The 23042-nt window shown below is 35.8% G+C and overlaps 1 protein-coding gene across 7 annotated transcripts in view; it reads right to left on the reverse strand.

Moving 5' to 3' along the window:
* Positions 1-23042, reverse strand: part of CSNK1G3 (casein kinase 1 gamma 3) — a 128359-nt gene that overhangs the window by 104793 nt on the left and 524 nt on the right. The window contains exon 1 of one of the 7 annotated variants that reach the window (XR_003004824.1): positions 18400-18458. The exons of the other annotated variants lie outside the window; for them this stretch is intronic. The gene's annotated coding sequence lies outside the window, so the exon portion shown is untranslated. Of the gene's footprint in view, positions 1-18399; positions 18459-23042 lie in introns of those variants that run through there. 7 annotated transcript variants of the gene reach the window in all.

Below are 23042 nucleotides of genomic sequence, written 5' to 3' on the forward strand. Positions count from 1 at the left end.
GCGCCACCAGGGAAGCCCAGAAGCATATACTGACAGATGAAGCAATGAAGGAAGCTAATGCTCAAACTAAGCGCTGGAGAAGACCACAGCAGAGTAAGGAGCTGATCTGCCAAACAGACTTCCAAAAGGCTTCCTAAAGGAAGTTAGGTGAAAAGGTAATAAGCAGGAGTGAAAAAGGGAAGGGAGGCAGGGACAAAATGGGGGAGGTGGATAATTGCTACTAACTGTTGTTACTGTCTCCTATGTAAAAGAACAACACAAAACAAAAAGAAAAATAAATCTCTAAAGAAATAAAAGGAAGTTCCAAAGAAGGGGGGGAGGGGGGAGTATTTGCTGGCATCACAGAACTGACATTTTAAAGAACTCTTTGCCTAAAGACTAATTCCCTGAGTGCATACCTGATGTGGAATGTGCCAATCAATAAGCCCCATCTGTGTAAACAAGATCCAAGAGATTGATAAAGAAAAAAACAGCAAAGCAAACAGAAGGGCAAAGAAAACCCAAGCCATTTACGCAGAAATATTAACCTATCACTCCTTCACAAATATGAACTGACAATCAAGAATCGCTAGATTTATGAAGAAAGGTAACAATATGAAAGAAAAATACCCCCAAAAAAGCAAATTTTAAAAAATATGAAAACTTAAAAAAAAAAATCCTCAGACACTTTTGAGAAGGACAGTAATATATACACAGAATAAGAAAATAATGCTATATTATATGGAATAATCAAAGACAAGGTGGGGAACGATCCTATTGTGTGAAACAAAAAAATAAAGGAAAAGAGACAGATAGAAGCAATCCAATACCTCCAACTTCCAAATAATAAGAGAAATTAATATGAAGGACAGAGGAAGTTAAGAAAAAGAAATTTTTCCTGAGCTATAGCAAAAACGGTCCAGAGGGCTAATCTAGAAACAAAACTAACCCTGGCATTCTACTGTTAAGTCCTAAAAGTGTAAGCAAGGTTAATTGATTTTCAGCTTTTAGAATCAATCTTATCCCCCCCAAAAACAAGATAAATGTTACTGAAAAAAATATAAATGTTTCCAACCTTAACAGTGTTAAAATAACACTACAACTGACAGACGCTCAGCTGTTAAGGAGGAGTAGAAGAGGTAGAGGGAAGGACAGGGATATGAACATCTGCGCCTTACTAAATTCAGATTAATGAGATAATGTAAAATTTGCTAAACCAACAACAAAAAAAAGGTGAGCAAAAGATGAAGTAAACATAATAACCATCCAAACGTTTAAACACAGAAGGGGAAGAGGTAGTATGTGAGCTAAAATCTCATCCCTCAGTAGACAAAAGATAATGCATCTGCAAACACAGACAATTTTACTTTTTCCTTTCCAATCTGGGTACCTTTCTTTTTCTTGCTGAATTGCACTAGCTAGGATTCCCCATATTATGTTCAACAGAAGTGGTGAGAGTGGAAATCCTTGTATGTTCCTGATCTTAGAGGAAAAGCTTTCAACCTGTCACCATTAAGTAAGATGTTAGCTGTAGACTTGTCACATGTGGCCTTTTATTATGTTGAGATACATTCCTTCTATACCTAATTTGTTAAGAGTTCTATCATAAAGAGATGCTGAATTTTGTCAAATGCTTTTTATGTACCTATTAAGATGATCACACAATTTTTATCCTTCATTATAGTAATGTCATGTATAACATTTATTGATTTGTGTATGTTGAATCATCCTTGCATCCCAGGGATGAATCCCACTTGATCATGGTGTATAATCTTTCAGATGTTCTGTTAAATTCACGTTGTTCATACTTTATTGAGAATTTCTGCATATATATTCATCAGGGATATTGGCCTGTAATATTCTCTTCTTGTAATGCCCTTATCTGGCTATGGTATCAGGGTAATACTGGCCTCGAGAAGTAAGTCTGAAAGTGTTCCCTCCTCTTCAATTTTTTGGAAGAGTCTGAGTAAAACTGATGTTTCTTCTTTAAATGTTTGGTAGAATTCACCAGTAAAGCCATCTGGTCCTGGGCTTTTGTTAGTTAGAAGATTTTTGATTACTGTTTCAATCTCCTTAGCAATTACAGGTCTATTCAGATTTTGTTTCTTCCTGATTCAGTCTTGGTAGGTTGTATGTTTCTAGGACTTTATCTGTTTCTTCCAGATTATCCAATTTGTTGTCATCTAATTGCTCACAGTAGTCTCTTAGGATCCTTTGTATTTCTGCGGCATCAGGTGTAATATCTCCTCTTTTATTTCTGATTTCATTTGAGTCTTCTCTCTTTTTCCTTAGTCTAGCTAAGAGTTTGACAATTTTATCTTTTAAGAAAAAATCTGTTTTATTCATCTTTTCTATTGTTTTTCTAGGCTCTATTTCATTGATTTTTGCTCTGATCTTTGTTATTTCCTTCCTTCCTTCTAACGTTTGGCTTAGTTTGTTCTTCTTTTTCTTGTTCCTTGAGGTGTAAAGTTAGGTTTGTTTATTTGAGGCCTTTGTTTTTTTCTTAATGTAGGCATATATTGCTATAAATGTCCCTCTTGGAACTGCTTTTGCTTCATCCCATAAGTTTTGGTACAATATGTTTCCAAAGACTCTACCAAAAAGCTATTAGATATAATACACAAATTCAGTAAAGGTTATAGGATACACAATCAACATACAAAACTCAATCGCATTTCCATACGCTAACAATGAATTCTCTGAAAGAGAAATTATGAAAGCAATCCCATTTACAATCTTATGAAAAAGAATAAAATACTTAGGAATAAAGTTAATCAAAGAGTGAAAGACCTTTACATTGAAAACTGTAAGACATTAATAAAAGAAACTGGAAAAGGCACAACTACATCAAAAGATATCCCACGTTCTTGTATTCAACGACCTAATATTGTTAAAATGTCTATACTACCAGAAGTGATCAACAGATTCAATGAAATCCTTAAAACTCCAATGGCTTTTCCCACAGAAATAGAAAAAAATCCAAAAAATTCAGATAGAAACACAAAAGACCCAAATAGCCAAAGCAATGATGAAAAAGGATGAATGGATAAAGACAATATGGTCTATTCAATGGAATATTATTCAGTCATAAAAAAAGAAGGAAGTCCTGCCACTGTAATAACATGGATGAACCTGGAAGGCATTATGCTAAGTGAAATAAGCCAGAGAAAGACAAGATACTGTATGGCATCACTTGTTTGTGGAATCTTAAAAAAAAAAACAAAAAAGTCAAACTCATAGAAACAGGGAGTAGAAGGGTGGTTGCCAGGGGCTGGGAGAAATGGAAGATGCTGATCAAAGGATACAAACATTCAGTTATAAAAAATAAGTTCTGAGGATCTAATGTTTGGTCTGATGACTGTAGTAAATAATACTGTATTGTATACTTTAAGTTTGCTAACAGAGTAGATCTTAACTGTTCTAACCATGGGGGTGGGGAAGGTAACCATGTGACATAATGGATGTGTTAATTAACTTGATATTGATAATGATTTCACAATGCATACATACACCAAAACATCACAGTTTACACTTTAAATAGATACAATTTTATTTGCCTCAAAAAAGCTGGAAAAATAAAGTTAAAATTAGTTTAAAAAAAAGAATGCAAGACAACACAGAATCAAAGAGAACACTGTATGCACATTATTTTAAGTTATGTTAGTAACCACCTGAAGCATTTAAAAGTGAAGTAATTAAAAGTGGTTTCAAACATGCTCAGTCTTAGAGACAGTTTAGATATGGAGTTTGGGAGAGAGGAAGGGGGAGAGTTTACAATCTATATACTTAAATATTAAAGTTTGTGAAAACAATAAATTCCTTTTCACTTTAGAGTACTCTGAAAAATATAAAAATGACCCATCCTTTAAACATCAAATTTTCTTCTATCTAGGATCCTGATTAAATGGTCCTATTCAAAGTAGTGTTCTTTTCTTCTTTTATCATCTAATGACAGGCTTTTAATATTTCCTCAAGGAAAAAAAAAGTGGTTTCATCTACTGAAAAATTCAAAGACATGAGGCAAGAGACTATTTCTGTATTATTTTAATATTCTACCATATATAAGAATTAACTTAATAAAAAGATTAACTCTACTATGAACAGGTAACTTTCACCCTAAAATAAATAACTAAAAAATACTGTCAGAACTTGATAAGAATATTTCAAATAACTGAATAGTAAAGTATTAAGCACTTCTATGAATTATAGCTTTTGTTTTGATTTGATTTGCCCTACTTTTGCTTTGCATGATAATAGAGTCCACCAATACTAAAGACAGGTGTAGAGTTCTTAACCTGAAATCCATGGACCTCCTAAGCATTTTCTTAAGAGAGAATCCATAGCTTTCAACAGATCGTATGATGCTAAAAAAGTTAAGAACCACTGAAAAGTAAACTGTTATTTTCTCACTGTATTACTTTATAAATATATTCTTAGAAACAATGTATCCTAAAATTAAATAACATCTGTACTTAATTTAAAAGCCAACCTTGTTATAGAAAAGTATATAGGGCAGTTTACAATACACACACACTACCAAAAGACTGAGAACAGTTTTAAGTAAAGAAATCAGGAGGGAAGTAAAGTAATATTAGAAATAAAACTATGTAATACTAACTGGAAATGGAAAACATGCAGTTCAGCACCCATACTTAATTTTTCTACTTTCTAGTAGAGAAGCAAAAACAGAAATATGAGTAGGTAAGATTCAGAGTGCCCATGAAAATTATACCAGTTGATAAAAAGACCATAATTAATCTTAGTACTGTATTATATCTACAGATTCAGTCAATAGTAATAACTGAAAATTTCTCTCAGAAGCTTTAAATTCAAAAATTACAAGGAAGAGAATAGAAAAATACAGCTTGAAAACTTAAAAATTAGACAACCATAGAAATAAAAACTATTGAGAAAAGACAGTTTCATAGAAATATGCCTGGCTTACAATTTCTTATAACACAAAGTAGTGATTTACAGGGCTTAAGGATATTTTAATTTTTATAAGAGATATTACCTCTTTAACTGAAACCTTAAACATTATACACAACCAAAAAGAATAAACATGTATTTAATGTGATTAAATTGACATGAATGCACACAAATGGTAACAAAATATTTAAAATTATGTTTGATTCTATCATAATTCTCAGCACACTGACTTACTTAAATATCTATATTAAAAAGACGTAATTGATCAAAAGGATGAATTTTCAAATTATCCTCGAGAATAGATGAATAATCTATTCATCTATCCTATCTAAAGTAATCAATTACTTTGCTTTCATAAACAATTACAATTTTGATGGAGTATCATTCACTAATAAAGATAAAAATGAGCTGCTAAATACAGAAAACATTAGATATAATCTGATTATATGAGTAGAAATGTAGGCCACAGGCATACGTCTAATTTGATGATCACTGATGAATCTTCAAAACAGAAAACAGAAAATCAGATTCTCTAATCTGCGTGGCCCAATAATTTAGGACATTACAGAGCCAACTGACCTCCTTGAAGTTGCAACTAGATAAATCAAAGTAGTCTGAGAACATACTAGTATGTATGTTCTACCTCCACCACAGCTAGCTAAAGCTTTCAAGTAAACGTTAATGAGCAGTTCTAAATTTTTTAAAATAATTATTAGTACTCTACCTATCTTCCAAAATATTATTGCAATCAATATAGAATTGTTTCATGTACCTGTGATATTAAATATTAAAAGTTTCTATAGGTATCTTTTCATGCAGCATGCTACTCAGTGTCCTTTGTAAATAGAAAATCACAAGGAATGGAAATTTTTAAATTAATTTTTTCACAAGTTACTTGCCTCAGCATTGATTTCTCACTGCTTTGTTATCTTAAATTTAAAAATCCATTTTTAATACACGAAATGAGCCATTCGGTGTTTCAAATGCATTATGCAGTCTCTATAAAAATGACACTACATGTCTACAAGCTTCTCCAAAATTTAAATGAGTAAGGATATTTGTGATGTGATGGCTAGCCGTTACATCACATGCTTCTATCAGCAGCAAGTGTCCCAGTTACTGGTTTCTGGCATGAGCTCAACTCTGGTTGTCTAAGAAAAGGCTAAACACTTATTTTTAAAAGCTAAATCATTAACTGTAATGTCAAAAATGGAGATCAATTTTTCTAATTACATACTAGGGAAACTTATTTTGTCTCAGAAATGTTTAGTAACTATCATCTACAACACTTTACATTTTTGAAACCTGATTTCAGTGATGTCCCTTGTATATTCCTACTAAGAAAGCAGTGTTCTCCAACATGTGGACTATGACCCATTATTGGGTCTTTAAACCAACTTAATGGGTCTTAAGCAACAGTTTTTTAAATAAAATAGTATCAAAAAAAGAAAGAAAATGGAATGCATAAATGTAGTAAGAATAGTGTGTTTAGTGAGATTGTGTTTGGGTTCTTTATATGAATACATAAGTATCACTAGGTCACAATGTAAAATATATTTCTGTAAGTTGTGGTAAATGTATTTCAATGAGTTGTAGTCAAAAATATTTCTAAGTTTGAAAGCTACTGTATAATACATAATAGCAAAGGAATAGCAAAACACACTATATTATAATCAGTTATAACTAAGTCAATTTTATGTAGGAAATTGTATTAAAAGCTAAACTTTCTTAACATACATAAATATTACTGAAAGTCTAATTAAGTAAATTTTCTAATTATCCAGCTCTGACTATTCTCTAGTAACTAGGATATGACTGTTTCATTGGTTCTCAAAATGTCTTTTTGTGCCTCCTCTTTTCAATTTCCAGGTGAATTTATACTCCCATTGGTAATATCCCTTATCATAGCTAATGAGTCTCAATATTTGGCAGAGAAGGGAATGTTTAATTTGAAAATGTCCAGCCCCTTAAGCACTTATTATAAATACGAGAGAAGCATAGATCACCCTCATCTCCTACGTGACGGAAATCAAAAATCAAGTAGACATCATACTAAATTTACATTACTGAAATATTCCCAATATCAATCTCTAAGAGTAGGTATCTCACTACCTCTAAGCACAAACTTGACTGCAAATCCCAGTCACAGGAATGATATTAAATTTAAACTCCAAGCTTTCAAGGAAAATCATGTTCTGTTTGGCGACACTTACTTACATCCAACAAATATTTATTGAGTATTTACCCTGTACCAGGCACAGAAATGACCCAAGAAGCAATGAACTTCCCCAGAAAAGGTCTCACCAAGCCTCTTAATGACTCTCTACTTCCATGACTTACAACTTTCTGTTGTATATTTTTTACATCAGTTAAAAAAGGATATTCTTCTGTACCTCAGCAAAACCAAAAACAGTTGATTCACAGTAGTTAACGTTTTATAAAGGTTGAAAACACTGAACCATTGCTCCTATGAAAAATACAGGGTTAGGTTCCTACAGTCCTCTGGTCACAACATTTTCATCAACTGATCAATACATATCCTTGTTTTATGTGTGATTCTGTTTAAAGACAACTTATTTAATATACAGCTGACCTTTGAACAACACAGGAGTTGGGGCACCTACCCTTCACGCAGTTGAAAATTCACATATAACTCGTGGGTGGCTCTGCATATACACAGTCCCTCCCTCACCTGGTCCGTGGTTCCACACCTGCAGATTCAACCAACTGGACATCGTATAGTACTGTAGTACTAATACTGAATATAATCCCAGTATGTTAGTGGACCCACATGGTTCATATCTCTGTTGTTCAAGGGTCAGCTGCATATTGTTGAGTCATTAACACTGAACTCACAGCCAACAGCACTGTAACTCATGCCTGAACTAAGCTCATCTAAGGTATTTTCTCCATAGGACATATCACAGCCTTTTTGGGTTTAGGAACACTAGACAGCAGTGCAGCACTACATTTGGGGGCCAATTTAAACAGTAAAATCACCCAAAAAGCACTAAATAGGCCTTAAAAGCAAAACAAGACAGCAGAGCACCTAGTTTGACTTCAGCTGGGAACATGCCCCTCCGGTGACTCAAAGTTTTTGCCACTCTACCCAAGCTCATGTCCATTAATGAATGGCAAAGCACAAGGGATACTGATTTGGGGGTTACAAATAAATTTTAGCAAGTAGACAAATGTGCAAATATGGAATCTGGGAATAATACCAATCAACGCTAATCGATGAAGGGAAATTTTTTCTTTAAATGTATTCCAGTCTAATAAAGTAAGAAATGACAGAATTCAAATCTCATCATTATGCAACTCCTAAGGAATTAATGGAACTAGGCAAGGATCATCAATTGCCACTAACATCACAAAAAGAAAAAACAACCTTTGATCTTCCTGATGGAAGAAAAAATTGAAACTGAATCTGATCAAATCTCTACTTCTCACAACCAATTTACAGGGAAGACAGGGGACAATGCTTCTACTCTTTAATTTTAAGATAGCCCATTTTTTAATCTGATGTCCTCAAGGACAGGGATCATAATTTATTCGACTCTGTCTCCCCATTATCTGTTATAATACATAGCACACAGCAGACACTGGTTAAAACTCTGTTGAAGAAACAAGTAAATGAATGAATGAACAAATGAACTCTCTTAGAAATTTTAAAATGTTAATTTATATGATCATCTCTTTTCCAAATAAAGGAGGAAAGAAAAAGGTATGGGCGGGCAGGCAGCAATTTATAGGTCTGAGAGATACTACAAGCAAGTGGAATAACACCTCACAAATCAAAGGTCATTTATACTGTAATTTCAACTTTCCAAGAGCTATGAATCAGAAGAAAAAAATTCACTAAAGGAGGTCACAAAATGCATATTCTGTTCATTAAATAAGAGCCCCTAAACTCCATTTTAATTTTAATATAATTCTAACAAGTTTACACTGGAAATCAAAAGAGAAAATATGAGGTGAACAGTAAAAACATGAGAGAACAGGCAGAAAACAACCTTATAGACTTCAATAAATTCATAGACATCTATGCATGATAGCATACTTTATAACTGATGTTCAGAATGAGAGCCCTGCATCAGCAAGATCTGGTATGTTTAGAAAACACTGAGAAAACAGTACTACCCTGTAAAGTTTACCATTTAAAAAAATTTAAATAAGGAAATATTTAAGTATAAATTCCAGGTCCTAATGTATCTAACAGGTTGTTCCCTAATAATGCCAGATAAATGAGAAAATACTTCAGGAACCTCAGTAGCTGTTTCATGCATGGTTCTCATAACAAAGTTATATCCTTTCTTCTTAACTACAATGCTTATTTCCTAATTTGTAAAAATACATAATTACAAACAACAGTCTAGTATAGGCAAAGGCCACAGACTTAAAACAGTCATTCAAGGGTATTAGCATTTGGAAATTTCAGTTATGAAGCTAATATTGTCAACTCTCAACATAGAAAGGACTGAATAGTATGATTGACAGTAAACCATGAATAAGCAAGTTGACTTCTACAAAACTGTGGAATGAAACACACAACAGGTGACAAAAATAAGCTGAAAGTACAACCACTTCTCCACAGGAAGGATTTCCTTCTGCCCAGTCCAAATGACAAGAATCCAAAGTAAGTGCTGTAAACCTGAAGACAGATAACACAGAATTGATCCAAAGGCACCTGAATCCCCAATATGAACCAGGGTTAGTTAAGGCCTAGTTTTTCTTACAAAGATCAGGGCTGCATGATCTCGGCAAGAAAGAACAGTTCCAAAGCATATGGAAGACTGCATTCACTGAAAAGTGAGGCTCCCCTAAATTACATCTCTGTCTGACAGATCTACAGCTATAAATATATCATGTTCAGAACTAATATTACTGTCAAGATATTCTACAGTGCAATCAAACCAACGAATTACTAAAAAGTAATTCAATAGAGCCAATTTAAATTTTACAAACTGCTTATTACTAGAACTCTCCCACATTACTGGTGGGAATGCAAAATGGTATAGCTGCTTTAGAAAACAGTTTGACGGTTTGTTATAAAGTTAAACACACACTTGCCATATGACCTAACAATTCCCCCAGAAACTTGCCCAAGAGAAATGAAAACTCAGATTCACACACAAAACAAAAACTGCACACAAAGGTTTGTGGCAGCTTTATTCATTATCACAAAAACTAGAAACAAATACTTCAACTGGTGAGTGGATAAACATGCTGAAGTACATCCATATAATGGAATACTGCTCAGCAGCAAAAAAAAAAGTACTGATACACACTACAACATGGATTAATCTCAAATGCATTCTGCACAGTGGAAGAAGACAGATTCAAAAGGCTACATACCACATGATTCCTATAATTTATTATATTCATGATTCATTATTCCTATAAGTTATATGATATCTGACAAAATTATAAGATAGAGTAGTGGTTGTTAGGGGCCAGAGTGGGAAAAGGGGTTGGCTACAAAGGAGCAGCATGAGGGAATATTTTAAGGTGATGAAATTGTTTTCTAATTTGATTGTGAGGGGGAATGAATTTTGCTGCGTGAAAAACAGAAAAAAGAAAAACTTTAATATAAAAAATATCTTACAATACAATCACAGTTAACTGAAATGCTCAAAAAAATAGAATATTTCCTCTAACTAAATATTTCCTCTAACTAAATTCATAGCCCATGAATGCATTTCATTTCAGAAATCTTTCTAGAATGTGTTTCTCTACTTTTAAGCCTGAGTAAATAAGTCACAGGCTTGTGTTTACTCTTTTATTTAAATTAGGCCCAATTTATGTGTTTGAAATTTGTCTCATACAGCTGTGATGATGCAAACTAAATTGGTTTGGGATAAGCATGGTGCCTCAGGAGGCATGTAATCAAGGTTCTTCCATGTTAAAATTCTCCCTAATAAAGATGAAATGATTAATCTATTCATTCAACAAATTAGTAATCATTAGAGGCCTATTATGTACCAAACACAGGAAATACAAATAAGACCACTGTAATCCCTGCCATCACATAGCTTAAACAAACAATAATACAAGGTATCATTTGTCCTACAAGAGAATTATAGTGCTTTCAGAGCACATAGCAAGTGCACATAACCTAACCATATAAGGTCTAAATTTCCCATTAGGATCTATACCTTAAAGTGCCTGGAATCTTGGTAAACACAAAAATACATGTACCACAGTGCTCACGACCCCATTACCCTTCAGTATTTAAGGATGGAAAGAAAGCAAGAACCATATACACAGAACACTATCACTGCACACTCAGTACAATAATCACTCCCCTACAAGAGGTCCTCTTTAGAGAAATACCAGAATATGCAGATTTACTTCTGTCACCTTTCCAGCAAACGTTTTTCTGTATTTTTCTGATACAGAATACCATAAGTATGAACTTCTCTGGCTGAGGAATATTATTTTAAAGGGGGTGGGGGCAGGGAAGTAATAAAGAAAAAAAAAAGAGAAAAAGAAACAGACAGGATGGGGGAAAAAAAAGAAGCCAGAGTAGGTATAAAGGTTTTTGCAGTGAACTCTTAAAAACAAATTAAGGAAGTTTAAGGAAACTAAAATAGAGGCACTGCAACCACACCTCTTCTTTGTTATGAAAAAGGAAGCCAAGATATGTAAAAAGAGGGCTGCCTGCAGGTGTTGTGGCATGAAGTTACCATGTACAGAGGTAAAATTACATAACCCCAAGGACTAAAGAGAGTGTGATGAATACTCAGCTATGCCAAAGTTACCTGAAACATTTTCCATCTCAAGAATCCTAATTACACAATGCTTCTGGGACCACAGTGGGCCCCACAAGGCCCAGTATCAAAAAACCAGAAAAACTTTCAACTGCTAAAGAAATAAACACAGATTAAAATAAAGTGCCTCTTGGTATATACATATTTAGAAGAGGCAAAAGAAATTTACCAGGATCTTACTCAAACTCCATCTCAGAGGACTAAGATGCTGAGTAGTTTCTATCAAGAAATAAATGGCAGAAGCAAATTAATGCAGTTCCACAGTTCCTTTTCCAAAGTTCCTGCAGTTAAACATTTTGCAATTCAGAATTTCAGGGCTTTTTTTTTTTTTTTTTTTTTTTTTTTTTGTGGTACGCGGGCCTCTCTGTTGTGGCCTCTCCCATTGCGGAGCGCAGGCTCCGGACGCGCAGGCTCAGCGACCATGGCTCACAGGCCCAGCCGCTCCTCAGCACGTGGGATCTTCCCGGACCGGGGCATGAACCCTTGTCCCCTGCATCAGCAAGCGGACTCTCAACCACTGCGCCACTAGGGAAGCCCTTTCAGGGCATTTCTGACAGGTGATACAGTGTGTAAACACCATATACTTTTTAACACCCATAGAGAAAGCTGTAATGGCACAGAGAAGTCTGGGACAGCACACCATGATTAAACGTTTACTATTTCTGCAGTGAAACCTACAAATACATGAAATAAAGACAAACAGTTCACAACAGGTTTTGTGAAGAAAACCAATTTGTGCCAAACATACAAAAAAAGAATTTTGGTTTTCAGAGCATTTTAGATGTCAGAATTGTTGATAAGGAACTGTGGTCCTATAGAACAGTACCCATTACTCTATTACTAATTATATGTGCAAAATGTAACTGGTAACCTCTTTATCATGTGCTTTTATTGTAGTATTTTGATGAACTCAAAATAATTCGAAAAGTCTCCCAATGGTTCACACATAATATGCCCTCTACACTCTATCCACCCTTAAATTTCTCTAACACAAATTCTCCTATCAGGGCAGTTTACAGAAATCTAACCCTTGAAATTTATAGAAGAAATGCAAATCCAATTTTGCCACCATGCAAAAAATGTTCATTGAATGGAATTTAATGTACTGAACTCATAAAATGGCTTGCTCTTATGTTGTCACAAGAAAAATGCTAAAACTGGTAAGAGTGTTCCTGACCTAGGAAGCAGCAGCAAATAAGTTACCATGGACCCTGATTTGCCATAAATGATAAGACACAATAATCATAAAACCCTATTATCATAGTGCATTTATATGTATATATTTACTGACTACATACAATATAAACAATATACTATACCCACAATATACTATAACTTAATTACTAAACTATTTCTACCAAGGGGAAAAACAGAGACAGTACCTCATCAACAACGGTATAAGAGAGTAAAGGGCTTCTCTGGTGGCACAATGGTTGAGAGTCCGCCTGCCAATGCAGGGGACACGGGTTCGTGCCCCAGTCTGGGAAGATTCCACATGCCACGGAGCGGCTGGGGGCCTGAGCCATGGCCGCTGAGCCTGCGCGTCTGGAGCCTGTGCTCCGCAACGGGAGAGGCCACAACAGTGAGAGGCCCGCATACCACAAAAAAAAAAAAAGAGAGTAAAGCGGTATAAGTACAGTTATACTAAACAACCATTAAGGCCCCTTCCATCTTTACGTTCCATGAAAAATACAACTCAGTGATATTGCAAATATGATAAATATAACTAATAAAATATGGTAACTAAAACTAATCAAATTTTGATGAGGAACATTCTTATACTAACTTTGAAGACAGGATTGCTTTCATCACTTAGGTTTCTTAAGATTTCTAGGGGCATCTGAATTGGTACCTTAATTTATTCTAGATAAATTTCCCTTTAACAAATTTTCCAAACTTCAAGTTTTGGTGCTACACTATTCAAAAGCTGCTAATGAACAAGGAATAAATAGTGTCTTCACTAAGCATTCTGAGTATGAAACCCTGAAGAGAAGTCATTTCATTAACCTGGTCCTCTTGCATATATTTTCTATGCATTTCTATCTCATCTTCACACCTCCATCTCTGATTAAAAAGAGAATTTGAAAGTAAAAGGAAGACATTTTTTCAAAAAAAGCTAAGAGATGTGTATAAAAAGAAGGAGAAATCAGTCATTTTCAACCCTGAAGCGCACTGGAATCACCTGTAGAAATCCTAAAATAGATCAATGCCTTGGCCCCATCCCCAGATTCAAATATAAAGTAGCATGGGTAGAATCCCAATATCTGTAATTTTTTCAAGCTCCCCAGAAAATGTTAATGTGAAGTCAGGGCTGAGAACCACTGGTCCAAGCTGCCTTCTCCACAAATCCTTTTTTCTCATCTACTAGTAAGTTAGCACTCCCAGCCCTACAGCAAGGACTGAAAGCACTGTCATTAAAATTGCCCAGTTTTGTTCTCTCGTTTACTCTGTCACAGAAAAAAATTTACTAATTTTCAGTTGGAAGGTTTTTTTTAAAGTGGGTATGGTAAAATTTATTTTAACTTATTTGAAATTCTCATTCCCAGTGCTCAGGATTTTATTTTTCAATCAGCCTTCAAAAAACAACCTTCATTAGTAGAGTATTTAGAGTAACAGTATACAATAAACACACAATACACATTCCAGTTATCAACTTCCAACAGACTATCAGAAAATACTCAAGAGAATGAGTTTAAAGAGCTGATTACATTTTGATATTTTAACTACAAATATTTTCAGAATCCCAAATATATAAAGAAATATTAGCCATAATATGCCGACAATCATATGATAGAAAAAGCGCTCAGTAAATAATCTACCACTTTTTAAAATAAAAACTGGCATTACAAGATTCCACATCTTTTAAATTTACACTTCTTTTGGGGGACATGTTGTTTTCACTTCCTTGGAACAAAAGGAGAAAATAATGTTTTACAAAAATATGCATCTACAAATACCAGTTTCTTTTTCAAATGTCATCAACAACTGATACCTACTAGTTTCACCTCCAAAACAATACTAGGTTATTTTTGCACACCAAATTAGGATTTTATGAAAAGGCCTTATAGCCATGTGTACACACACAGTTAGACTAGTGGAAGAGTCTTATGGGAATTTTCTCTCCCTATAACATTACCTACTATATTTGCCTGCCATTTGAAAGTATTCATTGCTAGAATATATAATAAGTATTTCACAGAAATAGAAAATAAACATAACACAGACTGGGTGTAAGGAAAAAAAACATTTTCACTTCCCTTTTTACTACAGGAAACTCTGACTATAACTTTGACTCCAATATATCATACTCTGGTACCTTGCCAAGTATACCACTTGAAGTCAAAACCAAACAAGTTAAAAAAATAGATAACAAATTAATAATTAGAAAAATTCAGAAGTCCACTTTCATAAAATATACTTGTATCAAATGGTATCATACGGCCAACTTCAACTTAAAATTTTTTTTTTTTTTTTTTTGCGGTACTTGGGCCTCTCACTGTTGTGGCCTCTCCCGTTGCGGAGCACAGGCTCCGGACGCGCAGGCTCAGCGGCCATGGCTCACAGGCCCAGCCACGCCGCGGCATGTGGGATCTTCCCGGACCGGGGCACGAACCCGTGTCCCCTGCATCGTCAGGCGGACTCTCAACCTCTGCACCACCAGGGAAGCCCCTCAACTTAAAATTTTAAGATATATAATTTGTAATAAGTCCAATTTTTAAAATAAATACTATTACAAAGTATCAGTGCATTCAAGGCACACTCTATTTAAGGTAATATACAATGAAAGCGGAATTATATGTTAAATTCTAGGTTGGTAGAAAACATTCCACCCCAGAATTTTATTTTCTTCCCTCAAAAAAAAAAAAAGTAATATTTTTTCCCAATGGTAAAAATAATGCATAATCATAGCTGAAAATCCAAACACTACAGAGAAGTATAAAAAGTATAAAAATCATTCCAAATCTATAAATATCTGTCATTAACGTAAATATCCTTCCAGGGGATGGATGGATTTACTCTGTATATTTATAACAACACTGCAACAATTAGAATTACAACAATTAATTCTGTATATTAATTATGTATTCATACATACGTGTATCTCCATATATGTCCCCATACACACACACACAATTTTCTTTTACATATACTGAAAACAAAGAAATCTTTAAGATAACAACTTTCTTGAAAATAAAAATATATGAATTGTTCCAAGCACTCATTCTGCTTCTGCATTTTCGTTTCAGCAGTCCAGGTTTGAGGTTACTGTGTGTGTGTATGTGTGTATGCATGCTGTTTTTGTCGACTGCTTGAGAGAAGATTAAAAGATTTGTCTGTTTGCTTGTTTTACTTAAACACGTACACACACAGACACACACACACACACCAACTCTGGCTACAAATTTCCAAACCCTGAGAACCCAGATATCTGTATTAAAGGTACTTGGCTGACTGCTTTACATAACTAGCCCATGGTCCTGAGCAAAACTGCAAAGTAGACAAAACTTTTCATGGCCTCCCACTTTTTGGTCAGAAAGAGCACTACACTATCAATGAGGATAGGAGAGTTCTACCAACCAGGTGTGTGACTTAAGCATTTCACTCAACCTTCCCACAATTCATTTCAATTCTAAAAGTCTGTGATTCTCCCCAGCCCCCACAATTTTTATTTATTTTTTATTTTTTTGCTGTATTCAAGATATGTAACACGTTTCCCTCCTACCTCAATCAGATTCCTTGATTCAAAATAAACCATTTCTCTGACTGATAAATTCCCATTTCCTCAAAGCATCTATTCTCCTCCAGGTATGACAAAGAAATCTGATGAGATCAAAGATGTGGACAAGTTTTGTCCAAGAAGGAGGGTAGCAACACAGAAAAAATTTAAATAAGTTTACAAGTACAAATGTTTAATTTAAAGTTAAAATAGCTTTATGAGTTCCATGAAAAAAAGTATAGTCTTTAACTGATTTTACTGACTCAAAGTTAGTCAATAAGAAAACTAGCAGTGTTTTCAGTTCCTAAAATATTCATACCTGAGCATATTTAAGATAGTCATATAGAAGCAGCCTTCTAATCTTTCATCCGTTACATTTGTACAACACTTTAAAGTTCAAAGTGCATTTAGATGCATTATTTATTTTCATCCTTAAAACAAGCAGACGTGTAGATGTGGTGGTCACTATTGATTGCCTCTCTAACATCCATTTCCCCTATATTCCTCCTTCCCACAATTTTTTAAAATATCCTCCCTCCACCATGTAACTCAGGGAAATGTGACCCCATCGCCAGTTGCAAGGGTATATATCCTGATTGGTAGAAACTCACTATGATAACCCTGTCCCCCTTGTCATAACTGGTTTGGAAGTGTACGTGACCTAATTCCGGTCAATGAAACATGAAGGGGAAAATATGTTGGTAGGCTTGCGCAAAAGATGTCCTGGCCAGTGCACCAGTATCTTGCTACCAGTCTGAGGATGAATCCAACACACATGGGAAAGCAGAGCCAAGTAAATTTCACAGAGGCTAACCAAAGCTCTGAAAAACTAACCCTGCCTTCATACTTCAGCATTCCATTTCAGCTACTGCATTTCAGGTGTTGTAATGTGGTGACACCAAGATAAAGAGTATACCCCATCTACCTTTCCTTCTCCAACTTCGACCTCCTTTTTCAACACCTATAAGCTTTCCTCTGCCTTTGGGCTGAGCTAGACAAGAAAGGCAAGTAGTTACTGTAAGCTGTTAGACCAGCACCCTTTGCACCAAGCTCAACTGCTCCTGGGTATGGCATTTCCTCTTCCAAAGGACAATTTGCTCTACCAATTCACTCCTGCAGTCCCTACTCAGGTTGAGGAGATGGTGGAATTACAAGAAGGCTCTCTCCAACCCTGATGCTGTAATAAACGCTGAAAGGTAACATACGAAATCAGAGGAGGGATCCTATCAGGAAACATGTGGGAACCATGTGACCTAATAATTAAACAATTCCCCCTAACATATGAATGACTATATGTTCAGGAATACCAGTATTTCTCTTTTTTAAAAGAGGATGCTGTTAAACAAATCTCTATGAGAGAGTATAAACTAGGTGTTACTTTAGAAGTAGATACCCCTTTAATATACTATTATTAACCAACAGTTCATAACTTAGTTAAAAAGGGGAATCATAAAAGAATCTACCTTAAACATTTTAATGCAACTAAAACACAAAAATATACAATCACAAGACAGTCTTTTTTTTTTTTTTTTTTTTTGCGGTACGCGGGCCTCTCACTGTCGCGGCCTCTCCTGTTGCGGAGCACAGGCTCCGGACGCACAGGCCCAGCGGCCACGGCCCACAGGCCCAGCCGCTCCGCGGCACGTGGGATCCTCCCGGAACGGGACACGAACCCACGTCCCCCGCATCGGCAGGCGGACCCCCAACCACTGCACCACCAGGGAAGTCCACAAGACAGTCTTTTAATGCAGGGCCAAGGCCTTTCCTTCACGCATGAATCCATGGATTATAGTTCTACTTTATCTTTCTTGCGAAAACCACACCCATAGTACATCACCTGTGATTTCCAGTTTGTTTCTTAAACATGGAAAGACATCTCACAAACACTTATAAGCAATTTTATTGCAGAATCTTATTGCAAAATCTACAACTTTTAGGGTTTTTTCCCTAGTCATTTAATTTCACCTACACCGATTTTAACTGGAAGTGACTTCAGCTACTCACCTGTTTCCAAAGCAGTCACTGGCTCTCATACAAACACCTTTTCGCCTTCATAGTTCACTGAATAACATCTCATTAAACTATATAATTACAACAAGTACAACTGCCATTAACAATTTGCTGGGTACACAGACAAATGATTCTTGGTAGGTATACACGGTATACAATAACCGGTAGGAATAAAAGTTCAAGAACAAACTAGAGGGTAGTCTACTGCCATTTAATGTAGCATGGACATCAAGTAGTAAATGAATGAAGAGTATAACTTAATCTTTTGAGTGGGTTAAAGAGAGGTGAGCTCAGAGATTCTCCTGTAATAGGCTATCCCCAAAAGTCTTTGCTCATTCTACACACCAATCAACACTCTGACAATTCATATATATCAGCAACCCCTAAATTTAAGAGAAGATCTGCATAGTGCCTGCTATGTGCCAGGCATCACATCATGGCACTTTATATGAATTTTCTCAATCGGGATGAAGAATATAATGGCAGAGAAACCCTCTCCCCCGCCCCCTTGTTTTTCCAACGTAGCTATCAGCTAAGGAAAGTAGTTCAACACAAAATCAACTAAATATATGTAATAAATTTGAATACAGTTAAAATCTGCATTACCTCACTGAAGAAGAAAGCATTAGAAATTTGTGTTTAAGAAAAAGAGTATATACATCATGAGAATTTACTAATTACAGTAAACGCTATAAAAAATGTGGACGTGATACAGTCATGTGGACATAGGTTTTAGCTATAGATTTTCATTTAATTACATTATAACTATGTGATATATCATTAGTAAAGAAAATGATCAAAATGTGTGTCTTATCTACCAAATACACAAGTACTTCAAGTTCACTGTTAAGAATTCTTCCTCAGAACTAGGATGATTGGCGGGGAGTAGAAGGAGAGTACATAATATAGGAGAGTTTAAGAACAAATCACTATGCACCTTCCATAGGTCCCATTATAGAAGGAAACCCAAACATTTATAGTTCCTAAATCTCAGCTGTGAGAAGGGAGCTAGAAAAAACATGGCTAACAGCAGTCTCCACTGTGTCTCTAAAACTTACCTATCCCCGCTTATCTGTCCCATTCCATGTTTTCTAACTAGTTCAGAGGCTCTCCAAAGTCACTTCACATTAATAGACAATACACACTTGATTTCCACACATTAACAATCTCATGTATGGTTCTTTCCTACAGATCAGCACAAAAATGATACTCTAAGGTAGCTTACATTACTAGAACCATATCTTCTGCTCCTAGAGAGTCACTACTAGTAGAGAACTACAGATATCCCAAAACCGCCATTTCCAAAGAAATTATATCTTAAAGAACAAATACCCAAACACATACTAACAACTTTAATCAATACCACTAAGTGCCAACTGCATGAGAAAAGACAAAAAGGAAGAATATGGAAGATTATAGAAGACATCATCGGTCTAAGACTGTGAAGTCAGAAAAAAAAAAGAAAAAGATTTAAATATGCACTCTGCTACTTCCAAGATATATCTTAAACAGGTTGCTTAAATTCTAGAAAACTCTGCCTCCTACTGTCAAAAGCAAGGCTTACACCACCTAACTCAGAGTTGTCTTAACAGTTATCATTTATGGTCCTTAGACCAAGTGGGCACTTAATAAATTGTAATAGGTATTGTTATTATCGGGAGGTTCAAGATACAAATTCAGTTATAATGTAAATCCTTATTGAACACTAAGAGGGGAATAGTCAGTAAAAAACTATCAAACAATCTCCCCTGTTACATGACTAGATGATTAAACAATGGTGTCATAAGGGTGATATTTTTCTAAGCACTCCTTTGATAATGATTAAGTTTGGGATTCAATTTTTTTAGAGTCATCAATATTTAAGATGACTAAAAATCCTGTATATATTTATCCATAACTGTGGTAGTCTCTCATGTTGTCATCTTACTGGTATAGTCAATTCTCTTCCTATGTAGATTCTTCACATTTCACTTTATCCATAGCAAATCTCACCTTAAAGTGTATTAACAATAATATAACTATCCAATGACCTGTATTTTGTTATTTATTGTTTCAGATTCCCACTATTTAGTTTGATACATCCTTTTGGGAAGCCCTTTGAAACTAAACAACTACTTGTTCCATTCTGAAAAAATCTGAACCAATAAACCACACCAGAATGATGGTCTATTCCCAGCATGAAGGGGATTACAGAGGGCACCCAGAGAAGAAAAGGGAAAGATGCCCATTTCTTCCCAAGTCATATGTTTAAAATCTAGATTTATTTCATATAAAACCAATTACCAGGTTACCACACACTCATATCCAAATGCAAGCAAAGAAATATGACAAAGCCATGCAGGAACTGTTTTAGATTATATACTCTTCTGCTTTCCTCCATTAGCATGAATGATAACAAACTGACTATTCTAATTTGTTTCCTTTAAACTTACTAGCCTTATTTGCCTACCTACTTGCTATCAGTATAGAATCTATACACTTGGACCTTCATACCTTAAACTGACTCACTTTTAAATACAAGGCATTCTAGATGTCCATGGACTGACTGATCCCCACCTAATTTTACAGCTTCTATTCCCAGAGACCTCCTGGCACAGCAGCCTTAGGTGCAGCTCAACAGGCCCCACGGTAGCAAACCAGCATGCTGGTTCTCAACTGCTCCCTTCACCTACAAAACTACCCACACCACCCCACACACACCCCGACCCATTTTGACCATTAAAATATTTTAAGCCCCAAATGGAGTATTACCAGCTCTAACCTCGTTTATAATTCCCTAGTCAAAATTGGTATCTCACACACACACACACACACACACACACACACACACACACGCATGCTTCCATACATTTCTAATAAACCCCACAGGAGTCCTGTGTTGCAATTATTTCTGTGCATGTCTGCTTCTCCCTTAAGGGTCTTAGTCCTGGCTCTTAGTCCTCCTCATGTTTCTACCACTCTTCCACCCTCACCACATAGTAAAAGTCCCCTACACAAAGTAAAGGTTCAGGTTGAACTAAACTATTCCTTTGTTCTAATCCTAGTTCTTTTATTTGAAGGAATAAGTGACTTCTGTGTGCTGAAGATTTTGTTAATAGTTAATGCTTGCAAATCTAACAATGAAAATGTCAATAATTATATAATGCATTAGTTTTTAAGTTGATGAATGGCAGAAGAGGTCAGTAAGCACAATAAACCATCAGAAAAGATAATCATTTTCCAAGATTCCCCCAAAAGTCTCATACATATCAACCTCAAAATTAAACTTTCTGTCCCCCCGTTCTAATAAGAACTACTTACTCCTTATACCTGAGGCATATTCAGAAATGCAAGCACCCTGAATGCAAAAGTGTCTATACACTCTGCTACAAATTTATACCAAAGCCATGCAATTTATCTTATTACACCTTTCTTCCAATTCCCATAAATATGATTTTCATCTTTTGTGCAACTATAAAGGCTAACGTATATAAAATAAGAAAATAATTGATCTTAACTCAGAATACAGTTGGAGCAAAGTTTGGGAATAATTACAAAATACACTAAACACAACTCTCCACTCCCCTCTGCCAAAAAAGTTATTAAGAATGTCACAAACCAGATCTCATTTTTGGTGGGAAATGTTTTTTAAACTGGCCTCACATCTTACAACTTCTGTGATATTTTTCTTTCACAATCTGCTTATTTACAGGGAAAGCAAATATTCTTCAAAAATATATACATGGTTTTACTAATTAGATATTTTTAATTTTAAAAAGTATTCCAACTCAGATATAGTTTAACCTCTTTTACTATCTGTGGGCAAATGTCATTCCTATCACAAAAAGTAATTGCAAACGTAAAAGAAATAAGTACTAACTTCTTTCCTTAACTTATTAAAAATCAGTAGGTTTTTAATTCTCCAATTAAAGTCGATGTTCTAAAACCAAAGGTTAAAAAAGGGTCACTTGCTGACCAGCCTTGGTACTCATTACAACAGAGTTAAAACTAATTCGCACAGAGTAGCAACAGTAGCCATCTCCCACACACACTCCCACCCATTAACTTTTCCTCCTTCCCTGGGAGAACTGGAATGGTCGTAACACAGGCCTAACTACCCTCACCCCAGGAGCAAACACACATCTCCATCACCACCCCGCAGAAAAGAAACGCGGGGGCTGTGGACCAAGCCGACGCTCCTGTGGGTCACTTCCCCTTTGCAAGTGGGAGAAACAAACAAAGCAGCACCCTAACAGTAACCATCAGAGTAATTTTGAGCCCCCGACTAATGCCTTGGATAAGTTCTGAGCTAAGTCAAAAGCTCTATCGAATAGGTAAATCCCTACCCCCCCCCTTAAAACAAATACCCCATCAGGAAGTTTCTCCCAGAAATGAATGCTGACCCCTGACACCTCCTCCAGCCGACAGACGGCTCCCTCCCTCCTGCCTAAAATCCCCACTCCGAAGGGCCTGCCTAAAATCCCCGCTCCGAAGGGAATTGTCTGGACACAATCGCGGGGCGCTGGGGGCTGCACTCCCGACCTCTCAACCCTCCCCCCAAAAGCCTCTGCCTTTTCCCAGCTCGCCCACCTCCCCGCCGTCCCCACTCGCTCCGCACCACTCGGGCAACTTCTGCGGCCAGCCCGGCCAGCCGCCCG

The sequence above is a fragment of the Neophocaena asiaeorientalis genome, unplaced genomic scaffold (assembly GCF_003031525.2).
Source record: "Neophocaena asiaeorientalis asiaeorientalis breed wild unplaced genomic scaffold, Neophocaena_asiaeorientalis_V1.1 scaffold149, whole genome shotgun sequence".
NCBI classification, from domain to species: domain Eukaryota; kingdom Metazoa; phylum Chordata; class Mammalia; order Artiodactyla; family Phocoenidae; genus Neophocaena; species Neophocaena asiaeorientalis.